Consider the following 25,149-nt stretch of genomic DNA (forward strand, 5'->3'; position numbering starts at 1 on the left):
GGCTCAGACACGACTGAGCGACTTCACTTTCACTTTCCACTTTCATGCACTGGAGAAGGCAATGGCAAACCCACTCCAGTGTTCTTGCCTGGAGACTCCCAAGGATGGGAGCCTGGTGGGCTGCCATCTATGGGGTCACACAGAGTTGGACTCGACTGAAGTGACTTAGCAGCAGCAGCACAATGTTAAAGTAATTTATGCACATACATGTCTTAATTACCGGCTCTTCTGGTATTAGGCAAATTTTATGCTCATACTTTTTTTTTTTTTTAATCAGTTAAGTGTATAAAAATCTGGTTGCTAGCTCAGGACACAGATGATATGAGAAGATTGCTTCTGTCCTGTAAGGACTCAAGAGTTTAGTGGGCAGGCCTGACAGATGACATCTAACTGTGGGAACCCAAGACTGCTGAACTTGAGGTGTGCAGAGGGCCACCTGGAGAACACACATGTACTTAGTGCAAAACAAAACATGACCACAATTTAAGTTACATTTTTCTACCATCTGACCCACTAGGGAAGCCCAAATTTATGTTACATTTCTCATGTAATAAAATTATTTTTATTAGGTGAGGCTAGAACATGATTTTGTTTTCTTTTCTTAAAAGAATGGTTTGAGAAGCCTTCAAAATCAAACTACGGATTAAAAGAAAAAAAAAACTTCATTATGGCATTCATACTGTAAACCATTATCCCTAAAAGTGGCACTGAATCATCTAAATTATTGCTTCTGCATACAGGTTCTTAAAATAAGTCATCTATGTTTTTGCACAGACATCTTGTTCAATCTCCAGAGTTGCATGAAAAATTAAGAGCTGATGGGTAACAAAGAACAAATCTTATCCAGGCAAAATCCGCCTTGATTCTAACTAGAGGAAGAACATTAAGAAATGGGAGGGAAAGAAAATAAAAAATATATGTGACGATTTTTTTTTCTTTTTTTTTTTTTTTTTTTTAAATTTTAAAATCTTTAATTCTTACATGCATTCCCAAACATGAACCCCCCTCCCACCTCCCTCCCCACAACATCTCTCTGGGTCATCCCCATGCACCAGCCCCAAGCAAGCTGCACCCTACGTCAGACATGGACTGGCGATTCAATTCTTACATGACAGTATACATGTTAGAATTCCCATTCTCCCAAATCATCCCACCCTCTCCCTCTCCCTCTGAGTCCAAAAGTCCGGTATACACATCTGTGTCTTTTTTCCTGTCTTGCATACAGGGTCGTCATTGCCATCTTCCTAAATTCCATATATATGTGTTAGTATACTGTATTGGTGTTTTTCTTTCTGGCTTACTTCACTCTGTATAATTGGCTCCAGTTTCATCCATCTCATCAGAACTGATTCAAATGAATTCTTTTTAACGGCTGAGTAATACTCCATTGTGTATATGTACCACAGCTTTCTTATCCATTCATCTGCTGATGGACATCTAGGTTGTTTCCATGTCCTGGCTATTATAAACAGTGCTGCGATGAACATTGGGGTATATATGTCTCTTTCAATTCTGGTTTCCTCAGTGTGTATGCCCAGAAGTGGGATTGCTGGGTCATACGGTAGTTCTATTTGCAATTTTTTAAGGAATCTCCACACTGTTCTCCATAGTGGCTGTACTAGTTTGCATTCCCACCAACAGTGTGGGAGGGTTCCCTTTTTTCCACACCCTCTCCAGCATTTATTGCTTGCAGATTTTTGGATCGCAGCCATTCTGACTGGTGTGAAGTGGTACCTCATTGTGGTTTTGATTTGCATTTCTCTAATAATGAGTGATGTTGAGTATCTTTTCACTTTTTTAAAAACTGTTTTTGTGAAGTGAAAGTAGCTCAGTCAAGTCTGACTCTTTACATGGACTCTATACAGTCCATGGAATTCTCTCGGCCAGAATACTGGAGTGGGTAGCCTTTCCCTTCTCCAGGGGATCTTCCCATCCTGAGGATCGAACCCAGATCTCCCACACTGAGGGAGATTCTTTACCAGCTGAGCCACAAGGGAAGCTCTTAAACTGTTCTTATTGAGCTTAAAAGGAATTCCCTTGTAGCTAAAACTGGATTCCTATTTCTTTGTTTATAGTTTATGAATCCATGAAGTTCCACAGGATTTGGACAGTTAGAAAAATCATATTAATCTGGTATTTGAGAAAATATTTAGATAAGATTCTTAGCAGTTAACTGAAATAGATTCCAGATGGTGAATACAATGAATGGAAAGATTGTATTTGGTCAGATCTGAGTTTGAAAATCACCTCTGCCATGTAGTACGCAAGGTTTAATTTTCTCATAAATAACACGAGAGTAAATGTGATTTATTTTAGAATAAGAATGATGGGAAAAGATTAAATGAGTATTAATCATATTTGAAAAGCACAAAGCCTTTCATGCTCCAAGTCTGGGGCTTACTATTTATTTGTTCTGTCCACTTCAGAATACTGTAATCCAGTGGCGAATCATATCTCAATTATTCCACTAAGAAAGGGTTTTGGAACAATCCTGGTAGACCAGAGGTTAAGAATCTGCCTGCCAATGTAGGGGACATGGGTTTGATTCTTGGTCCAGGAAGATTCCTCATGCCACGGAGCAACAAATCCTGAACACCACAACCACTGAGCCTGTGCTCTAGCGTCCATATTCCACAAGAAACCACTGCAATGAGAGGCTGATGAAATGCAATGAGCCCCTGCTCACTGCAGCTAGAGAAAGCCAGGGCACAGCAATGAAGACCCAGTACAGCAAAAAGTAAATACATACTTGTCTAAAACAGGGTTTTGAATAACAAATGCACTCCAGTGAGAGCTGAAGAGGCTACTCAAAGTCCACCATATTTATGCACATGTTTAAGAAAACGCTGCTTGTTCATTATTGCTCTGTTCACTTAAAACTATCCATTTAGATCCTAATTGCTAGCAGCATGATAATTTTCCAAATCAAAGAACTATGTGAATATGCAGGTTTTTGAAACTTGGACACGGGCAGGCCTTTCCCAGAAATATTCCCATATATTTTATCTGAGTGTCATTTTATCTACAAAGACTTGGTACTAGATAATGTTCACAGCAACAAGCATTCCAAGTTAGTTAGAATACTTTATAATGTTCTGTCATCATGACTGTAACACTAATAGTAATGATTGCATCTACTTGCAAAAATGTATTGAGGTCTGCTAAGAACTTTTCCCCCAGATCTCATTTAATTCCATTATAGATTTAATTCCCAATTAGCAGGTGCTATAACTGTAGTTCAGAGAAGTTTAGAACCTTCTTTACACACTGAGAAAGTGTCCAGAAGAATACAAACTCATCTTCCTCTCTCCAAAGCCATTGCTACCAAGTACCAGACTCGATCACTTCCCAACTTCCTCCCTGACTTAGTGAAGCCAGTGAGAACGAGCATTCAAACTAGTTACCTGATATCCTAGGGACAAAAAAAAAAGTTCGATGGAATGAATGAATTTTTGCTCCTCAGGGAGTATGTAAAAAAATCCACATTTCAATGCACGACACAATGAGTTGGTACATTTGATTTCCAATTTCTGTTCCTTTGCTTTTCCTTGTGAATGAGCACTTGATGAGGGGATTTTAAACATCAGGTGCAGAGGATGAAGGGGAACAGGAGAAAACAATCAGAAACCACTGTATTAAAAGGTAGGATTGCTACATAGTAAAGGAGGTAGCTGAACAATGACACGGGTAATAGACCTTTTAGCTCTGTGCCACTAGTTACTAAAGATATGGTTGACTAAATGATGTATACATGTGACAAAGAATTAATATCCATGTACCATGGTTTCTGAAAATCAGAATTTTTTCCAGCTTTGAATATGGTTCTTTGACAAGTGAATTATAGACCTTAAAAAAAAACCAGAGTGGCCATACATTTAGATGTTGATTTCACTCATCACTATTTTATATAAATTTTTTCTAGAAATCAAGGCTAAATATGCATAATTTCATGGCATCTGTGTTTTCCTATTATATTTTTTTTCTGTGAAAACAGTTGTCTTTTATTCTCCTGTAGAATATAATATTAGCACTTTATTTTTACATGAGGTTTTAAAAAATATGCCATTATAGTACTTGAAATGTGTAGCTCATTGATAGCATAGAGGAAGTGCTTTAACAGCTAAATTCCTTGAGGAGTAAACATGTACAAAGGTCTTATAGCTGCAACATGAGATAAATAATAAAAGCCTTAATATTTGAAAACATTTAGAATTCAGGCTGCAAAGTAAATCAGAGAGTAAGGGTGAAATAACTCCAGATACTTACTGTCTGGAAAGTTATTTAACATTTAGAGCAGGAGATGAAGTAGTATGTATAAAACAAAAGAAAACAACAAAAACAAAAAACACTGGACAGGACTAAAGAAAGCAAAATTAAGGATCCAAGATATTTTTTGAGAAACAGTAACAACAAATAAGGAAGAGTAACTTTTTAAAGACATCATTAAGGGGCTGCCTATCACAGATATGAACAGAAAGACTTAAAGCCCTCCACAGGGTAGGACCACCCACAGAAGAGCATAAGTTTAGTTTTAAAATGACCAGGAAAGGTTAATGAGATAGTAACATACATCATGGTTTGTCAAGAATCCACAGAGGAGCAGAAGAAAAGTAAAGTGGAAAAATGGTACAGTGAACCATGCAAGTAATGTACATAATTTTAATGCATATATCATTTACAAGTTAAAAAAAAATACACCAGTTCACTTTTTTTCCTGACTTGGGTAGACCTGGATTCTATTAAATCTCACTAAGTGGCCTCAGAACAAGAAATTGTCAGTACCAGTTGTTTTCGTACTATTTATTAATAATAAAATTATATTATTATTATAATTATTGCTTCTTTCAAGTTTCAAAGAAGCAATCAATAAAAAGAATCAATGTCAGCTTGGGAAAATGGTCAAGGGATACATTTGTTTTGAATATCATTCCCATAATGATGATTGTGCCATTTATTTCAAAATGAAGTATTTTGGGGGTATAACTTTAAAAACCAGTTGTCATGTAGCATATTTAAAATTGTGTCTTGACTCTGTCATTTGCTCCTTGAATGTTTTACATGCGTGGATGCACATCTGCATGGCTTCCTGGATGACTGGAACTAAGACTGATAATAAGTCAAACTTTACAGAAACCTTATGAATTGCGAAGTCCCATTTTTGACATCCTTTCCACACGAAAAGAAGGAAGAAACCATTAGTGAGACTGGCATGGTCGACCTGGTCTACCTGTGAGAGTGTATTTAGCAAGAGGAAGCGTTACTGCATGGTTTAACACACTGGCTCTGGAGTCAGGAGCATAGACGCAGCTCTTTCAACTCTTCAGCCATATGATGTGGGTGAATTAACTTCAGTGTCTTCATTTTGAATATCAGGACAATAATTCCTATCTCATAGCACTCTTTAGAGACTAAGGTTATGAATGTAAAGCACTTAACACAATAATTGGCCCACAGTCAGTGGTCTATGGATGTTTGCACTAGCACTCTCATTTCTCAGCATCACAGGAAAGTCCGCAGAAAGGGACACAGGGGTAACCGAGTGATCCCACCTTTCACCAGATAAAGTAGCAGTAGAGTAGTAGGTCAATCGCACTGCGCAAAATAAGCTAAGATTTAAAATACCTCTTCTTTGGCTGGTCTGTTTTCAACTCTAGACTGGTGCTGAAGTAAGCCAGATACCTTATCTTTTCAAGTACATGGATTATATTCTTCATGTGACTTACAATGAAGATATACTCACATACACTGAATTCAGATAATTTTCCTTAAAGAACTTCCTATGATGATACATTCTGAGACAGCTAATGTTATCTTTTCATGCTAAGTAAGTTTGGAAATACTATTTTCCAAACACTAAAAACTAATGTCTGTGTACCTTTTTAAAGGGTACAAAATATTGTTATTTTTTGGGAACGCATGTAAGAATTAAAGATTTTAAAATTTAAAAAATAAAAAAATAAATTAAAAAAAACCCAGAAATACAAGATGACACATTATGCTATTTGCTGGCCATATAAATTTACTCATTGAGCTTAAAATTTTAGGAGTTTACATTGCACACCAGTTGAAAAGAGGATGGATGAAAATGGAACTTGAATATAGATAGATAGACAGACAGATAGATATGCTTGTCAGTATCTTGTTTTTCCTGATGTCAGTAATTTTTCTATTTGTTCAGCCAATCTTCAGCAAATATTTTTTGAGTTCCTCTTTTGCTCCAAGTATTGGAGTCAGCCATTTTCTCTCTCCAACAACTAAATAAAACAGTAAAAAATATGTATAATATATGCTGAAGATTTGATATTAAATAACCTAATTTGTTGGCAGCTTAAAGTAAGCTGATTCTGGGTAGTGGTTTGACATTGAGAAGAAAAGCAAATCTCTTTCTGAGAGACTTTTGTATAGATAACAAAGAACCTTATTAATATTCCTAAATTAATGTACACTCATTTTACAAATGACTCAGCCATAGAAATAGCTCATGACGGTCCTTTCATAGCCCAAGGCTACTGCTATGGACATCACTATGAAAATCCTTAGAGCACTTGTTTCAAAGTTAAAAATGAAAACTAGAGGGTGCTCTCTCAGGGGCTGACTCCAACCCTCACAATGTACTCCCTCCAAATATATGAATTTTATTCTCACTCTCATTAGCCATAGCAGATGAAAGTCTATAATTTAGGGATTACTTTGGGATTATAGAAATGCCATCTTAGAACCAGAAATGACTGCAAATGTATTACCTTGCTATTAGTCACTTACAGTGAAGAATGAATTAATTCATTAAGATTGCTTCCTCTTAAATAAATAAGAGCAGTACAGATTCTTGGAATATGAGTTTTGATTGACCATAAAAGAAACAAAGAAAATGTAATCTAAGAAATACTGGAGAAGGCAAAGTAGGGCTGAGAAACCTCAAAGAAGGATTAAAGACAAAAATACTCTTAAATTTGATTTTCTTCATAGGTGCTTTTTACTGAAATAGTTACGTAGCAACAAAACTGTCTATAAACAATACTAGTTTCTCACTCAATATTATCTATTTTATTTTTTGCAGAAGAGCTGAAAAGGAAAATGGGAACAAATACAGGATGGGAAAGATTTGTGCAGTTTGGGAAAGACAAATTTGTCTGGGATCAGCAATTCTGCTTTTAGCAGGAGGTTATTCTCCTCTTTCTCTTCTTGCAACACATCACCACAACACATTTTACCTTCCAGTAACTAAACCTAGGCAGGACCTTAAAATAGCATAATCAATGTTACGTGTTAAGGAGGTTTCTGTGGGCTGATCTGGAAATTGATACCACTTGTAAATATTAACTCTTTAGGAAGAAATGTAAGTCCAATTTCAACTAGCTTATGTAAAGAGCACAATTTCTCATTTGCTGTTTAGTCATTCATTAAAACCTGACAACATCTCTATGAGGGAAATATTATTACTCATCCACTTTATACTAATAAATAAAATCCACATGCAAGATTGCAGTTCTAGTACAAGGAAGAGTATGGATTAGAACCCAGGTTTTCTTTGACCCACAAGTTCTCTATTCCATATTGAATTAAACATCAGGAATGAAACCAACATTTGCTGATATTACAACTGACTATTTGAGACTTCTAACTTGTTCACCCCTCTGCTATTATTTTCTTGACTTTACAAGAAAATAAAGGTTGCTTTGCTGCCCCTTTTTCTGTAAGTATGTGGCTATCCTGATAGCTATTTTTGTTTCTTACTTTGGAGTTTTTCTTTCCTCATTTCTTTGACACATTCTATTTTATAGAGATTTCCATGCTATTTAAGAAGCCTAAGAACAACCCAGTTTAAGCTGCTTGAGTTTCCCTGCGTCTTCCATACAAGTACGCACCTGTACGCACCTATACGCACCTACCTCCCGCGTGAGGTTGCTGTGGTGAGTACAACCTGGCATCGTAAGTACTGTTGTTCTCCTTCAGAGACAGGTGCCCTAAAACACAAGCTATTATTATAGCATTTTTCTCTACAGGAGCTCATCTCTTTTTCGCGTATCATCCTGACTCAGGAGTGTTAATGGTTAGGCAGCTGCATTCTCTATCTTTGGTTTCGTACTTACACAACACAAAGAGAAACAAAAATTTCCAGAACAGCATCTGGCCTAGTAAATTTCAGAACAAAATACAGACTCTTTACTGAGCTCTACAATGACCCTTAGGGATCTGGTCCCTATCCAGACCCCCAGTTTCAGGCTCTGCTATGTTCCCCCTTACTTATTTATATGGTAACAACCATGTTTTGCTTTCTGTTCTTCAAACATCTTAAGGCTAATCCTGTTTCAGGACCTTTGAACTTGGTGCTACTGTCTTGGATGCTCTCTACCCATCTTTTGGCTTATCATGTTCATTCTCCAGGACTCAACTCAAATGTCACCTCCTCAGAGGAGCCTCCCCTGACTGTTTTATGTGACATAGCCCTCCAACCCAGTTCCACTCTCTATCACATCACCTATTTATTCTGTCTTTCATAGTAATCATCACCAGCATCTGCAATTACTCTGTTCACTAATATACTGTTTGGTTTACAGTCCCGCCTACCCCTCCTCCCCTGCCCCCCCCCCACAAAAAATAATAAGGCTCAATAGTGGCAGGAGTCTTTACAGTCTTTATCAGGCTACATGCTATATGCACAGTGCCTAAAGTATCTCTGACACATATGGGGTCCTTAGTATCTGTCGAGCACCATTCTCTATCATGTTTCACACACTGAGGTGGTATGCAGGAGATGTGCTGGAGTAGGGTGAATCTTCTCGTATTTGTCCACATGACACACTGTCTTTCAGCATCCTGGCTATGGAAGGACCTTTGTGTGCATAATGACCAGGGATGTTCTAAAGATAACTTTGAGAAAAGATCTTTAATCAATGGCACCGAGCCACCTACGCTGCCTTAAAATGAAAGCCTAGAGACACCCTAAGATAGGAATACAATCAGCATATGAAACAAATGCTCTGCTTGACCAAAAACAAGAAACATCCTCTCACCCACTGACACCTGCCCCAAGGAATACTTGAGATGAGGAAAACATGAAAGGACATTATACAAATCGCATGGGCCTGTTGGTCTTTGTAATCAGGACTATTATTAGCCAGTTGGGGATATATCCTACAATTATCTGCTCTTCATCTAGCGTGACAGTGCTTTCACTTGACAGACTTATCATTACAGTTTCTTTTTTTTTTTTTTTTTGATCATTATAGTTTTGGCATAAAGAAACATGAGAATCTCCATTTTGAACTTATACTTTATGGGCTTTTATTCTCCCCTCTGAAAATTAAAATTAGCAAGTTGTAATTCACTGTCCCAGTCTTCCTAATAAACGAGCAACCCTACAGGGCAAGTCAGATATGCCCAAGTAACAGAATAAATATTCTCAGAAGAAATGTGGAAAAGGCACTGTATCAGGAGGCCATCATAAAGTCACTAATCTACAGGAAAAACCTTGGGGGTGAACTAGATGAAGATATACAGGCCACTGGTCATGATAAAAATCCAGAGACCACAATTCTACCAGCCACACTATCCATCATGAAGAACCTCACTTTAAAGTGAAGAGAAATGGCTTCATCTCTGACTTCTTCATTCCATTTATTTTCTTTTACTAAGTTTTCAGAGGTACAAGCCTGAGCAATGAGCTGGCTACCAAATTTGCCTACCACTTTACGGCAGTGGATAATAATCTCTGAAGGAAGAGAGGTAGTTTCTCCCGGCTTGATCATAAATAAAACTAGGAAGACGCTCATATCATTAAACTGTCTCTTGAATGTATGCTCACTTGCTCAGTCATGTCCGACTCCTGTGATCCCATGGGCTTAGGCTGGCAGGCTCCTCTGTCCATGGGACTTCCTAGGCAAGAATATTGGAATGGGTTGCCATTTCCTTTTGCAGGGGATCTTCCTGATCTAGGGATCGAGCCTGCATCTCTGGTGTCCCCTGTATCAGCAGGCAGATTCTTTATCACTGAGCCATCTGGGAAGTCGAAATTGTATGTTGCTGCTGCTGCTGCTAAGTCACTTCAGGCGTGTCCGACTCTATGCGACCCCAGAGATGGCAGCCCACCAGGCTCTCTTGTCCCTGGGATTCTCCAGGCAAGAACACTGGAGTGGGTTGCCATTGCCTTCTCCAATGCATGAAAGTGAAAAGTGAAAGTGAAGTCACTCAGTTGTGTCCAACTCTTCGTGACCCTATAGACTGCAGCCTATCAGGCTCCTCTGCCCATGGGATTTTCTTAATCCTATCCAAAAAATAAACATTTTCCCCAAGCAACCTGGGAGGAACTTACTTCATTAACTTTAAAGGGCGAGGTAAACTTTATCAGTACTTCCTGATACCAGTGCTCTGCAGAAAGTTTTGCTTTCAAAACAAATAGAAGACTCCTCACTATACACTCAGTTTTGGACTTCTGAACTGATTAAATAGGGATTGGTGACTCATAAAGAAAATGCCAGTCATGCTTAAATTCACTGCTCCTAAGAAACTGGACATGCTTTGTTCAGTTCAGTTTAGTTGCTCAGTCATGTCCGACTCTGCGACCCCATGAACCGCAGCACGCCAGGCCTCCCTGAGTTCAACTCCCGGAGTCCACCCAAACCCAGTTCCACTGAGTTGGTGATGCCATCCAACCATCTCATCCTCTGTCATCCCCTTCTCCTCCTGCCCTCAATCCCTCCCAGCATTATGGTCTTTTCAAATGAGTCAGCTCTTTGCATTAGGTGGCCAAAGTATTGGAGTTTCAGCTTCAACATCAGTCCTTCCAATGAACACCCAGGACTGATCTCCTTTAGGATGGACTGGTTGGATCTCCTTGCAGTCCAAGGGACTCTCAAGAGTCTTCTCCAACACCACAGTTCAAAAGCATCAATTCTTTGGTGCTCAGCTATACAGTTATTTGGGGAAAAATCAAAGTTTTTGTAAGTAACAGCTTTGTTTAATCACTGGTTCTTACAGGGCCATTTCTTTTCTATTTTCCTTCCCCTTCTCTGAGTATAAAACATTTCTTGGGATACTGGATGCTGAATACTTCTTAAAAATGTTTAAGGGCATAAAAAATGCTGTATATAGATGAAATTCCCAGATGAAGAGCAGCTGTTATTTATGTTGAATTTAAGTTGCTTCGGCAACTCCAACCATATATTTTTATCTCCTTTAATTACAGTTTTGAAAATAAAACCATCATCAAATACACATGCAAGCCATGTGTTTACTCATCATCTATTTAGACTATGCTATGGGGCTGTTTCACCATTCTCTTCACAGAGAGTAATTAGAGATACAGCTTCACTGTGATAAACCTGCCAGTTTTTGGAAATATCATCACTCAAGCCCCTTGCTTTTAAATACACCCTGGGAACTGATAACAGATTCATTCAACACCTACACTAGGCCTCTGATGAGTGTCTATTACATGTCAGCCATGGTTTTGGGCACTGGGGTTACACCATTGAAAAACAAAACAAATCTGTCTCCTCAAAGAAGGTAAAGTGTGGGACTTTCCTGGTGGTCCGGCGGTTAAGTATGTGCCTTGCACTGCTGGAGACATAGGTTCAATCCCTGGCTGGGGAACTAAGATCCCGCACTCTGCAGGGCAACTAAGCCTGTGCGCCATAATGAAAAGATCATGCGTGCCACAACTAGAAACCAACACAGCCAAATAATAAATGTGTTTTTTTTTTCTTTTCTTAAAGGGGATAAAGTAGGTGAAAGGACCATAAACAAAATAAGAATAAATCATGCATAGCATCCTTGAAGGTGATAAGTGCTGTAGAAATAAGTTAGGGAAACAGGATCAGGAAGTGGCAATGAAAACTATAAAAGAGGAAGATAATAGAAAAGCAGGATCTTGCTACTTCCCATCCTGCTTCTAAATGTGTAGAAATAAATCACTGCCCCTCTGCCGACTCAGCTTTTGGCCCCCACTGAGGCTGCAGAGAACTGCTCAATGAAGTGCCAAGCTGTCCTGATTTAGTTTTGTACTTTCTTATTTCTAACTGAAGTTGAAGCTGCCCTAGTTCAGGTAACACCTGAGGAAACTAGTAAATAAGTATTTTCATCTTCCATCTAAAAGTTTCAAAGAGTGCTTGGCAAAAACAAAAACAAACTTCTAGATAACTAAAGAAGTGGGAGAAACACCTGAGCAGGCATGCTAAATATACACTGATTTCCTAAGGGAAGACAATTATCCAACAAGTATTGTGATAATTTATGCTCTGCTTTAGATGTAGTTACTCTTTTCTGCCTCAGAAATCCTACAAAGTCAGAGAATTTCAGAGGTGGGGAGATCTTCATGTTTGTCTTAGTCTGTTCGAGTTGCTATAACAAATGTGCCACAGATGAGGTGCCCTAAACAACAGTTATTTCTCACAGTTCTTAACACTGAGACGTGTAGGCAGATCTGGGGTCTAGTGAGAAACTGCTTCCAGGTTTGCAGATGCCCATCCACTCACTGTGTCTTCACGTGGTAGAAAGCAGAGAGAGAGAAAGCTCTCCACGTCTCTTCTTATAAGGGCACTGATCCATTTATGAGAACACCACCCTCATGACCTAACTACCTCCCAAAGGCTCCACCTCCTTATAATATCACTTGGTGGGTTAAAATTTCAACATATGGATTTGGGGAGCAGATATGAAATATTCAGCCCATAGCACCTTCCTTTCTTCAGTCTGAACTCCCTCCTTGCCCCTCCCTTCTTTTCTTCTTGTCTTGTCTGGTGGGTGTTGTGGAGAATACTATGGTGAATCAGAGTCATTCCTGACCTCAAGAAGTTTAGAGTAGATAGGAATATAAAGCACACTATTACAAGGTACAAAGGGAAAAGTCAGTGCTGTAGACTGATAGAAATAAAGCATTGTGGGAGTCGGTAAGAAGTACTTTACTGGGGTGATTCATCCAGTCACCACTGCATTTGCAAGGGTGATGGACCCAGGTGTATGGATCTTGGGTCTGGGTTTTAATTTAGCTCAATGCCCATGACCTGCACTTTGCATCTCTGTCTCAGCCCTACTGACCCTCCCCACTTTCTCTCTACAGGTCAAAGCTCACAGACAGCACACAGCACTGCCTCACTCTACTGCAGCGTACAACTGGATTCTTGTAAGAACTGTAATACTAAGTGTGTTCAGGCTGGTTACTCAAACACATCAAACCTAGACTCTGTCAACCACTGAAACTACTAGTGCTCTGGTTTTCACAGGAGACAAGCTCATTATGCAGCTCGGGCCTTATCTTCAGTCATAGTCTGCCATCTCTCCATCTTAACAGTGTCACTCCTGAGGTCATTTTCTAGTTGAATGTCTCTGGGTGTGTCTCTGCCTCACAACTTTAAGGCCAAAGTTTTCAGAAGATTTCAGCATCACATTGTTATTTGCAAGAAATCCTACCACAGTTCTACAACCTCAGTCTCACGTGGCACTTGGATTTCCACAGACTTCTTTAAAGACTGTAGATGAAGCTGTAGTTATAAGGATGCTGCGCAGCATTCAGCTCTGTCAACTCTTTACGACCCCATGGACTGCAGTACGCCAGGCTTCCCCGTCCATCAGCAGCTCCTGGAGCTTGCTCAGATTCATGTTCATTGAGCTCGTGATGCCATCGAGTGCTGCACAGCCTAACACGCGATAAACCCATTTTTAAACGTCCTGGAAGCATGTGTGTGTGTGTGTAGTTGAGTGAGCTAGTGAAGGTATTACAGATTGCTGCTGAAGCAACCTGGGACTTCAGTCATGACGCAGTGCTCACATCCTTCTTGCTCAGCTGGAAGTGTGGTACTAATTCAGAGATGTCTCTGGATTGCAGTAATAATCACAGTAATGACAGCTAAGGTTTACTGAGTGCTCACTATGTCCAGGCACTATTTTAAGTACTTTTCAGGTATGAACTCATATAATCCTTTCAACAATACCCATGAAAAAGGTACTTTGTAGTCCCTTTTATCTATGAGGAAATTGAGGTACAGAAAGTGAAATCATTCGTGCATGTTCCCACTGGTAATAAATAATAAGGCCAGAATTCTAACCTAGGTTTGCCTGGTTCCAGACCCTGATGTTTTTCTTTATCTAAATTTTTTTTTTTGTATGACATGTAAAGCTCATAAAAGTTCACATACAGTGAATGCAGAGCCTAAAGAATAATAAACTGAACACCTGTGAACCTAACACCAAGGTTTACAGATGAAACACTGCCAGGAACTTTGAAGTCCCCTGTGTATTCGTCTGTGATTATTCCTCCACTACTGATTTCCTCATTCTGAAATATTCTTTTGCTTTTGTCATATACATATATATATACACACATATTCCTAAACAATCTATTGTTTAGCCTTGAATATAACATGCATTTTATAAAAAATGGAATTGCATTAATACTAGGTATGCCTCTGAGACTTAGTATTTTTGTTTAACATTATTCCTCTGAGAGGCAATCTCAATGACATAGCTACAGTTACTTCATCTCATTTAATACTTTCTTGTATGAATTTACCACAGTATATATATCCTTTTCACTGTCTACAGATAGTTCTTTTTTCTACTAATTTACTATTATAAACTAAATTGCTATGAACACATGTTTCCTGGGAATATTTTCAAGAGCTTCTCTGATCTAGAGAATATTTATCCAGGAGTATAGTAAAAAAAAAGTTTAGATTTACTAGTTCATAAGAGGTTTATATACTCTGTTTTCTAAAGTGGTTGGGGCAAGTTTTAATATCTTGTCAGCCTGAATGAGACTCCCTGCTGTTTCTCACTAACACCTACTATTTTAACTTTTGTCAATCTGTACCTAAATGGCAATTCATTATTTCTAATTCACACTTTCTTCAGTTACTAATAAAGCTGTTTTTTCATGTTTTCAGGCCACTCACATTTCATCATTCTTAAAAATGCCAATTACTGTCATCCACTTAGTCATCTAGTGGATTTGTATCTTATTCTGACTGATTCATTGCAGTTCTTTACATATTGGGAACCTTGTGTTTGTCAGTTATATTTTTACAATTATCTCTCTGCTCTATGACTTCCTTCCTTGACTCTGTTTCTAGTGCTTTTTGATGAATGGGAGTCTTCTGAATGTATCAATCTTTTCTTCATTGTGAACATTCTTAGTTTCTTACCTAAGAAACGGTTGTTGTTGTTCAGTTGCTGAATCATGTCCAAATCTGTGAGACCCCATGAACTGCAGCATACCAGTCTTTCCTCTCCTTCACTATCTTCCTGAGTTTGCTCAAATTCATGTCCATTGACTCAGTGATGCCATCTAATTATCTCATCCTCTGTCGCCCCCTTCACTTCTTGCTCTCAATCTTTCCCAGCATCAGGGTCTTTACCAATGAGTTAGCTCTTTGCATCAGATGGCTAAAATACTGAAGCTTCAGCATCAGTCCTTCCAATGAATATTTAAGGTTCATTTCCTTTAGGACTGACTGGTTTGATCTCCTTGCTGTCCAAGGGACTCTCAAGAGTCTTTTCCAGCACCACTATTGGAAAGCATCAATTCTTTGGCACTCGGCCTTCTTTATGGTCCAACTCTCACATCCATACATGATTATTGAAAATACCGTAGCTTTGACTAGATGGGCCTTTGTTGGCAAAGTCATGTTTCTGTTTTTTAATACACTTGGTCTGCCATACCTGTCCTTCCAAGGAGTAAGCATCGTTTAACTGTGTGGCTGTAGTCACCATCCACCTTGATTTTAGAGTCCAGGAAAATGAAAATTTACATTTCCCTCATTTTTCCCATCTACTTGCCATAAGAAACTGTACTTTATCTGAAAGTCATAAAGACTATGACTTTAGTCTCTGTTGTTTTGGTTTTTAAAATGGTTAAAGTTTTGTTATTTTCATTTAAGTTCTTGCACTCAATCATAGCACAACACTATCAGGTGTTATGCTCAACACTATCAACAAGCAGTTCTCAGCACTGATGGAATTATGTTCTATACCACTGCTGCAAACATTGATTTAGTGAGTATTGAACCATTGTTCTAAGGGGAAATACAGGGTTAGGTTTCTGAGAGTCTTTGGTCTCAACAGTTTCAACAACTATTCAATACATAACCTTATTTATGTGTGTTTATATTCAAATGCACCTTTTAAAATACAGAACGTTAATTTATTAACACCAACAGCTCTATAACTCATGCTGGAATAAAGCTTACCCAACACAGGTATTTTCTCTGTAAGACACAGCTCAGCTTCTCTGTAAGACACAGCTCAGCCTTCTCGTGCTTAGGAACACTAGACAGCACTGAAGTGCTATATCACGGGCTATTTCAAATAGCAAAATTACCAACGAAGAGCACAAAAATGCTAAAAAGCACAACACTAAACAGACTGCCAAAAGAACCCTGTTTATAGTATGAGAGTTGAACCAAGAAGGCAAAAAAATCACACCTCGTTAAACCTCAACAGGAAAAAGTGTTTGTAGGATGACGCAAGTATTTTCTGGTCTGTACATGTGCATAAATGACAAGGAGAGTGCTGGGAGTATCGATTTTGGGGTTACAGATAAATTTCACAGATCATCAATGTGGATACTGACATCTAGTTCAGGGCTGGATAGTTGTAAGTGAAAGTGTTAGTCATTCAGTCCTGTCCAACTCTTCGCAATTCCATGGACTGTTGCCCACCAGGCTCCTCTGTCCATGGGATTCTACAGGCAAGAATACTGGAGTAGGTAGCCATTCCCTTCTCCAGGGTATCTTCCCGATCCAGGGATCAAACCCAGGTCTTGCACATTGCAGGCAGACTCTTTACCATCTGAACCACCAAGGATGCCTCTTAGGTATTCGATGAATATAATAGTTAAATACTTAATATCTTACACAGAGTTTAGATATGGGCAATATAAGAAATTTTATTCTCTTAGGCTATGTTTCAGATAAAATAATGATGATAAAGATGACGCTGGTGATGATAATAATAATAATAATGATAGCAAAAATTAAGCAATGATGACAAAGATAACATTAAAACTATGAGATATTACAATACTACCTGGGAAGCAATAATAAAAGTAGCAGCAACTAAACCAATGATGATGCTTCCTCATACTTTTATAGCACTCTGAAAAAATTATTTTATTTTTGTTGAGCTTTCCTGAATTTGGGATCACCTTAATTATGAAAGGCATCTGAAATCATATATCCAGAGGAATATAGTCCTTCACAATGGACTTCCTGGGATGTGCATATTTTTCTTGTCCATTTTTTTTAAAAACTGTGGTACAATATATGTAACATAAAATTTCCCTTCTTAAAGATTTTTAGTATATAGCTCAGTGATATTAAATACATTCACAATGTTGTACAACCATTATCACCATCTATCAACAGAGCTCTTTTCACCTTGTTACGCTTAAGTTTTATACCCATTAAACAATAACTGCCTGCTTCCTCCTCCACCTAGACTATGGCAACTAACATTCTACTTTTCGTCTCTATAAATCTGTGTAGTATTTATTTTTAACAAGTAAGTAAAAAAACACTTTCATTCACAAAAACTATTTGATCATTAAAGCATCTCTCTGATGTAGTCAAAAGATGGCATTATTAACTGCACCGTATAGAAGACATTTGAAATTCTTGCTCAAAGTTAAGCCTCTAATAAGTAAATGACACAGTTGTTTCCATATCTTGGCTACTGTGACCAATGTTGCAATGAATATGGGAGTATAGACATCTCTTTGAGATCCTTTGTTCATTTAAGTATCTTTCAACAGCTTCAAGGATAAAGAAGATATGAAACATATACATAAATGTATATTATACTTATATAAAATAGACAATGGAAGGACTGATGCTGAAGCTGAAGCTCCAAAACTTTGACCACCTGATGCGAAGAGCAGATTCACTGAAAAGATCCTGATGCTGGGAAGGCCAGAAGGCAGCAGAGGGGGATGACAGAGGATGAGCTGGTTAGATGCCATCATTGAGTCAATGGACATGAGTCTGAGCAAACTCCGGGAGACAGTGAAGGACAGGAAAGCCTGGCATGCTGCAGTCTATGGGGTTGCAAAGAATCAGACGTGACTTAGTGAATGAACAACATGAGAAAAAAAGGAAACCCTGATATTTGTGACAAAATGGATGGACCTTGGAGCATCATGCTAAGTGGAGTAAGTCAAACGGAGAAAGACAAATACTGGTATAGCATCACTTATTTGTGGGATCTAAAAAAGCCAAATTCATAGAAAGAGTAGAATAGAGTTGACCAGGGGCTGGGAGGTGGGGGAAGTAGGGACATGCTGGTCAATATTTGGATACATGCATCAAAATACTTCTGGAGAAATACTCACAATATGTATCAAAAGCCTTAAAAATGTTAACCAATTTATTCCATTTCTAAAAATTGTCTTAAGGAAAAATCTAATTCGTACCTAAAGACTTATGTTCAAGGATATTCTTCATACCATTACAACAATAGCAAGCTGTAAACAAACCATAAGTTCTACAACAGTGAGTTATACAAACAAACACTTTCACTCACTAGATGGAATTCTATAAACTATGAAAAAATAAAAAAATTCAAAGAAGTAAAAAAAGTATACAAACTTCCACTTATAAGATGGCTTAGTTCTGAGGATCTAATGTACAGCATGATGTCTTGTACGTGGCATACTGGACTATGGTGACTATAATTAACAGTACTATATTATATTCTTGAAAGTTTTTGAGACCTTAAATGTTGTCACTACAGAAATAAATGTAATTATGTGATATGACTGATGTGCTAGAAATATTAGTGAACCATATGGTAGCAATCATTTTGCAACATATAAGTGAATCACATCAACCTGTGGTACACTTTAAACTTACACGATGTTATATATCAGTTACATCTCAATTAAGCTGGAAAAAAAATCAGTAAACTATCTGAAACTAGAATCCAAAACACTTCGAGGGGAGACTCTCAGCAAGATCCCTGAGGGTAATGATAATGTCTCGCATGTTAGGTTCCAAAAACTTATCTCAGTGTTCTGATGGTGTAGACATGCCATGAAATACTGTACTTAACTATGGTGGTGATGACAGCAGTGTTGCACTGGATTAAAGGATAGAACCTTGGTATTTTGAAAGAGGGACCCACTGTTTTGAATGCTCTGTTTTCCTCCCCTGAAGAAAGTCTTCATTATTTTACCAAAATTCATTAGAAGGAAGAAAAAACTATCTGAAGAAAGTGACATACTGTGTCTAGAGTGATATGTTAGGCTATGAAGAGTCAACAATCTGGTTCAACTGTGTTATTAATATTGCTCCTCCTGATTAGTGTTAATTGGAATATTTTAATTGGTGCAATGTTTTACCGCTTTCACAGCTTGAGTGAGCTGAAGTGAAGAGAACCATTTTTCAATAATGAAAACTAACAAAAACTACCCTGATCTTACTCAGTTCTACATGAACATATTGTGACAAATAGCGCACACTTGCTGTACTAGAAAACAGGATGAAAATCATGTTCATTTGCTCTATTCTTTTAACATATGTTAATAGAGGAGGGCATGGCAACCAACTCCAGCATTCTTGCCCAGAGAATCCCATGCACAGAGGAGCCTGGCAGGCTACAACGTATAGGGTCGCAAAGAGCTGGACACGACTGAAGTGACTTAGTACACACACAGTACATTGCTTAATACAGTCCTTGGGACACAGAAATGAAGAAATTAGGCAAATATTCCTGTGCCTGTAGAATTTACATCTAAACGAGGTGAAGCTGGATAATAATAAACATAATACATTTTAAATTATAGAGTAGTGTGGCATTGAAACATGGATACTATCATGTAAGAAACGAATCGCCAGTCTATGTTTGATACAGGATACAGGATGCTTGGGGCTGGTGCATGGGGATGATCCAAAGAGATGATATGGAGTGGGAGGTGGGAGGGGGGTTCAGGATTGGGAACTCATTGTATACCCGTGGCTGATTCATGTCAGTGTATGGCAAAACCAATACAGTATTGTAAAGCAAAATAAAGTAAAAATAAAAAAAAATTATAGAGTAGGTTAGAAAGTAATGATGTAGTGGGAGAAAGAAAATAAAACAAAACAAATACAACAGGGTAAGAGGGACTGGTAGAGCTGGGATGATGGAGGAAGGCTGGAATTTTTAATGGGCCCAGGGTGACTTGAGCAAGACAATGATGATATTGGAACAAAGAGTTTCAATTTTGATAATTAACAGTGAGGTATTTAATCAGGTGGTATTTAGGGGAAATCATTCCAGCTAAAAGAAAAGGCTCTCAAAGGAAGGATACTGAGCATGTTTTACAGACTTTAGGGAGCCAGCCTGGCTGGAGTGAAATAAGTGAGGGAAGGAGCAGTGAGGAGATGGAGTCAGGACTATACTGAGGGTGGGTGACCTTGTGGGGTCGTGTAGATGCCTGTAAGCTCCTTGGGTCCTATTCTGAGTGAAACTGGAAGCCACAGCAGGTGTCTGAGAAGACTGACCTGGTTTGACTTATGGTTTTGTGGTTATTCAACTCGATTCTATTCAACCAGGATGACTGCCTATTATACCCCTGCTGGAGTGCTAAGAAATGAAAGACGTAAAGATAAATTAAGATGACACTGCTGCCCTTGAAGAGTCCCTCATCTTGTAGGGAAATGTGGACAATCGCCTGATTCAAAACGGACGATGGCAAGAGCTTTAGCAGATGTATGAACTAGAACTAAGTGCTGTGGGATTACAGAGGAGAAGGCAAGTTACTGCTCTTGCAGGAAAAAATATAATAACACAGTATATAACATTCAGTCTTGAGCCGGAAAAAAAGCTAAGATTTCATGAGGAGAAAAAATTAAGATTTCAAAAGGAGAAAAAGGAAGAAAGAGAATGCTGAGGTAAAGGACAGCTTGCACAAAGATCAAGAGGCATTAAAGCATTCAGTGTGGTCACTAATGGCAGTGAGGCATCAGCACAAAAATAAGAGGCAAGATGCTAGAAAGGTAGGTAAAGGTCAGAGTGCAGACACTGTTATCACCCTGGAATTGTATTTTGTTTCCCACAGAGTAATCTGATAAAACAGAGACACTTCAAAAATGGTTTGTGGTTAGTTGCAAAAGGTAAAAATGTATATTGATTTCTTAGAGATTTACTGTTCACAGTGCCGAAAAAAATCCAAAGTAAAGGGATTAAAAAAAAATTTTTACTCAATCCATTATTTCCTAAATTTATTTGAGCCCTGTACACTTTGGAGGTGTCTTTATCAGCATCTGATAGTATAGGAGTTCAGCATTTTGGGAAACAGCCCGCCCCACAAACAATAAGGGGTAGAGTAGGAATTTGAGTGTGTGGTGCAGGGGCTATTGTGGACAACTTGATAGTTATCAGGATTTTGAAAAGTTAACTCCAGGAATGGTCTGAACTCTTAAGGAGGAATACTTGGGGGTATTGCAACAGAATAGGATGAAGCTAAAAATAAATGCAAAGGTATTTGCCATCCTTCATTTAATCTCTTCCAGAGAACTTTAAAGAACACAATCTTATATAAGAACTTAAGCAATTAACATTTCTTCTGATAAATCTTAGAGAAAGAAGCTGAAACACAATGGAAACTGGTAATACTTATTCATCTTTATTCAGAACACTGGTACTAGCCTAAATTAGATTTCATTGAATTAATGTAGCAATGAGAAAACTTGGGGGTATATTTAGCTTGTGTATTAAGTATGGATTTTATTTTTAGATTCCAGCTTTTCATTCCATTTTTCCCCTCAGAGAAGTAAGGGCACATTAAAAACCATGTTATGGAATTAAAAAAGGATACTGAAAAGTGAATTTAATCAAGTGTATTTTTAGATGAGGGAATGCCAAAAGATTCTGCTTGATTGGCTTTAAGAAAATTCAAGTTCATGTCAGCCATACTGATGAGTTCTTCAACTTTCCACATTTTGGTTTCTTGAAAACTTTCAGATATAATTCTAAAAGGGACATCTCAAAATAATTCCATTTTAGTAAGAATGACAAGGAAGAAGAAAGGTTAACAGCTACCGAGGCCAGTTTGTTCAAGTTATGGTGTAGCTTGTTTAAGTCCCTATTTTTTTTTTTTTAAACCAAAACCAAGTACATAATGAAATTGAAATGCACTTGTATTTAATTTAGAAGAAAAAACAAACACAAATTTAACTCCTACATCTAAGTGTCAAGAAAGCACTAAACAACAATTCTATAGTGAGAACAAAACATCCTGTTCTTTCCTCCAGCTGTTTCTGTGATTAATGAAAGGATAAGAAAAGTAATTTTCAGAATTCTGAGAGAGAGTTGTCTGAATTTTCTGCAGTAATGAACACATAAGAATTAGGTGCAATGAGAAGATTATTTTGTACACAATCAAATTTTACATAAATCTGATTGAAAAAAGAAAGTGAAGTCGCTCAGTCGTGTCCGACTCTTTGCGACTCCTTGGACTGTAGCCCACCAGGCTCCTCCATCCATGGGATTTTCCAGGCAAGAATACTGGAGTGGGTTGCCATTTCCTTCTCCAGGAGATCTTCCCGACCCAGGGACTGAACCCGGGTCTCCCGCATTGTAGGCAGACACTTTACCGTCTGAGCCACCAGGGAAGTGATGACACATACTTTTTTTGTATTAAAAACAAATCTGAATCTAAAGGTATCTTTCCATTAGTAGAAAATAAGTCTGTTATGAGTAAAATTATGTTTAAAATCTATTTAATATAATGTATTATAGAGGGTCCCATTCCTTGTGGGAGTACCACCTAAGTTATAGTGAAAAAAGGTAAAGCAACTCCACCAAATTCCAATCATACAAGTTCTTCTCCATTCTTGAAAACAGAAAAGCAAAGAACACATATGCATCCTTTGTACCAGAGCCTGGAGAGAGGGGAGGAGGATGGATGCCTGAGTCCTTCACCCACTCACTATCCCTTAAACCTTGGACTATGCCCAAACCTATGCCAGCTCTTTATCTGGGTGTAAGGTTAAAATGTCCACCTGCTAGTTCCAACTTTGATATTTAACCTGCTGAATCTGGATTATTTGTCCATGATGATGATACTTTCAATATATTAACCTTCTCAGGTTAATCACTTAAATATCCAGTGGATTAGATTTAATAATTCTTCCTGAAACCAGCAGAACATCATCAAACTTGCAAAATGGAAATCTGGGTATCACATGGGACTCTACTTAACCTTGGGCAGAGAATGACAGCATTGCAAGTTTTCAAAGGACTCAAGAGATCATTTATTGCCACTCCTAAAGGAAGCAAAAGCTGAGAGCTGTCATGTGATTTGCTTCAAGTGCCCTGTTTATCACAGAGCTGGGATTAAAACCCACGTTGACATTTTTCCTGCTTTTCCATTCCATGATGTTGTACAATGCTAATGTTTCTTGCATTATTATTAATGTTTGTTTCTGAGAGCAATGATTTTCCTGTTAGCAAAAGGGGCTTTATCATCAAATGAGTATGGGATTTACTATTTCCCAAATCTCCTACCTGGGATATACAATGCACACTGCAGCATCAAAGGCTCTCAGAAGTCCTGAAGAAAAGAAAGCTATGAACTGGCTCATTGCCCATCTCTCTTGAATCAGTGTCCTCCTCAGCATACACTGAAAACAGCTACAGTGGAGCATCACGGTCATTTTTCACTAACGGGTAGGGTTCCAGACATTATTTGCAGAGGTTGAAATATTTTTTGATGACATAGTCAACTTAGAGGATGAGAATCAGAAAAATACAGCACATGTTTTCATTATTTGTCCCAAACTACTGCAAGAGGTGAATGGACAGGAAGATATATTTGAAAAGGTGGTGGATTTGCAACATGTTACATTTTCCAATGATGTAAACTTTGTGTCATTAACTGAGAACAACAACAAGATGTGTGGCACTGTATATTTTTATTTGGTATTCCCAACTAGCAACAGAGCCGGACATGGAGCAATGGACTGGCTCCAAATTGGGAAAGGAATAGGTCAAGGCTGTATATTGTCACCCGGCTTACTTGTATGCAGAGTACATCATGAGAAATGCTGGGCTGGATGAAGCTCAAGCTGGAATCAAGATTGCTAGGAGAAATATTAATAACCTCAGATATGCAGATGACACCACTCTTATGGCAGAAAGTAAAGAGGAAATAAAGAACCTCTTGATGAGGGTGAAAGAGGAGAGTGAAAAAGCTGGCTTAAAACTCAACATTCAGAAAACTAAGATCATGGCATCCAGTCCCATTATTTCATGGCAAACAGATGGGGAGAAAGTGGAAACAGTGACAGATTTTATTTTCTTGGGCTTCAAAATCACTGTAGACAGTGGCTGCAGCCACAGAATTAAAAGACATCTTCTCCTTTGAAAAAAAGCTATGACAAACCTAGACAGTGTATTCAAAAGCAGAGACATCAATTAGCTGACAAAAGTCCACAAAGTCCAAGCTATAGTTTTTCCAGTAGTCATGTATGGATATGAAAGACCTTAAAGAAGGCTGAGCACTGAAGAATTGATGCTTTTGAACTGAGGTGTTGGAGAAGACTCTCAAGAGTCCCTTGGACAGCAAGGGGATCAAACCAGTCAATCCTAAAGTAAATCAACCCCAGATATTCATTGGAACGACTGATGCTGTAGGGTGAAGCTCCAATAATTGCCCACCTGATACAATGAGTTGACACATTGGAAAAGACCTTGATGCTGGGAAAGACTGAGGACAAGAGGAGAAGGGGGCAACAAAGGATGAGATAGTTGGATGGCATCAGCGAGTCAATGGACATGAGTTTGAGCAAACTCAGGGAGATACTAAAGGACAGGGAAGCCTAGCATACAGCAGTTCATAGGGTTTCAAGGAATCAGACACAATTTAGTGACTAAACAACGATAGCAATTCTCAACTAGTAATAACCTACCAGAAAAGTGGGAGACAGCAGCTGGTAAGTTTTCTCAGATATGAATATGAGTCAGTCATTCTTAAAGTCTCATACATAGTAGTGGGTTACCTGAATGTTACATGAGTCCTTTCAACTTCCCAGAACCTGTAGTTCATGACTTTGCTGTTGTCTTCTTATTGTATATTCAGAAACCACAATCAAGGGAAGAAGTGGTTACCATTTTCCCCTGTTATTTTTCCCATGCTGCATGGAATGAGGTAATGCCATACTGGTAGTCACAAACAAG

The 25,149-nt window shown here is 38.3% G+C and overlaps 1 protein-coding gene across 3 annotated transcripts in view; it reads right to left on the reverse strand.

The window, feature by feature from the left end:
• Nucleotides 1-25,149, reverse strand: part of CNTN4 (contactin 4) — a 616,632-nt gene that overhangs the window by 280,575 nt on the left and 310,908 nt on the right. The gene's annotated exons all lie outside the window — the stretch shown is intronic.

Source organism: Capra hircus, chromosome 22, assembly GCF_001704415.2.
Source record: "Capra hircus breed San Clemente chromosome 22, ASM170441v1, whole genome shotgun sequence".
Taxonomy (NCBI): Eukaryota; Metazoa; Chordata; class Mammalia; order Artiodactyla; family Bovidae; genus Capra; species Capra hircus.